Source organism: Arachis duranensis, chromosome 7 (assembly GCF_000817695.3).
Source record: "Arachis duranensis cultivar V14167 chromosome 7, aradu.V14167.gnm2.J7QH, whole genome shotgun sequence".
In the NCBI taxonomy this organism is placed as follows: domain Eukaryota; kingdom Viridiplantae; phylum Streptophyta; class Magnoliopsida; order Fabales; family Fabaceae; genus Arachis; species Arachis duranensis.
In genome coordinates this window covers 42,238,017-42,238,594 of record NC_029778.3, presented here as the reverse complement: position 1 = coordinate 42,238,594, position 578 = coordinate 42,238,017, and the positions used below count along the sequence as shown (strand labels likewise).

General features: G+C 45.5%; 1 non-coding gene across 1 annotated transcript; it reads left to right on the top strand.

Moving 5' to 3' along the window:
* The first annotated feature begins 336 nt into the window (after positions 1-336).
* Positions 337-440, top strand: LOC127740884 (small nucleolar RNA R71). The gene has a single exon (XR_008001740.1). It is a non-coding gene; the product is annotated as a small nucleolar RNA R71 (small nucleolar RNA).
* Positions 441-578: the final 138 nt, after the last annotated feature.

Below are 578 nucleotides of genomic sequence, written 5' to 3'. Positions count from 1 at the left end.
TCTTCTCCTTCAGTATTTGCTTCCTCTTGATCTTGTGTGTGTATTGCAGCCACTTGCTTTGTGTCTAACCTCCTGGTAAGCTCTGCTAGTTGCTTGGCAAACACCTTGTTTTGAGCTAGAATTGCATCAACATGGTTCGGCTCCATGACTCCCTTAGTGTTGTGTCTCTCTGAAGCATAGTAGTACTCATTCTCAGCCACTGTCTCAATCACTTCAATGGCTTCTTCCACAGTCTTTTTCCTGTTCAATGAACCTCCTGATGAATGGTCTACAGCCTTCCTTGATTCATAAGAAAGTCCATCATAGAAAATATGCAATTGCACCCAGTCAGGGAACATGTTTGGTGGGCATTTCCTTGTCAACTCTTTGAACCTCTCCCATGCCTCGTAGAGCATCTCACCATCTTGTTGTCTAAAAGTCTGAACCTCAGATCGAAGCCTATTGACCTTTTGCGGGGGGTAGAAACGTGCCAGAAACTTGCTCTCCACCTCATCCCAGGTTGTTAGGCTGTCCCTTGGGAATGATTCCAGCCACTTAGCTGCCTTGTCCCTAAGTGAAAATGGGAACAAGAGCAGTTT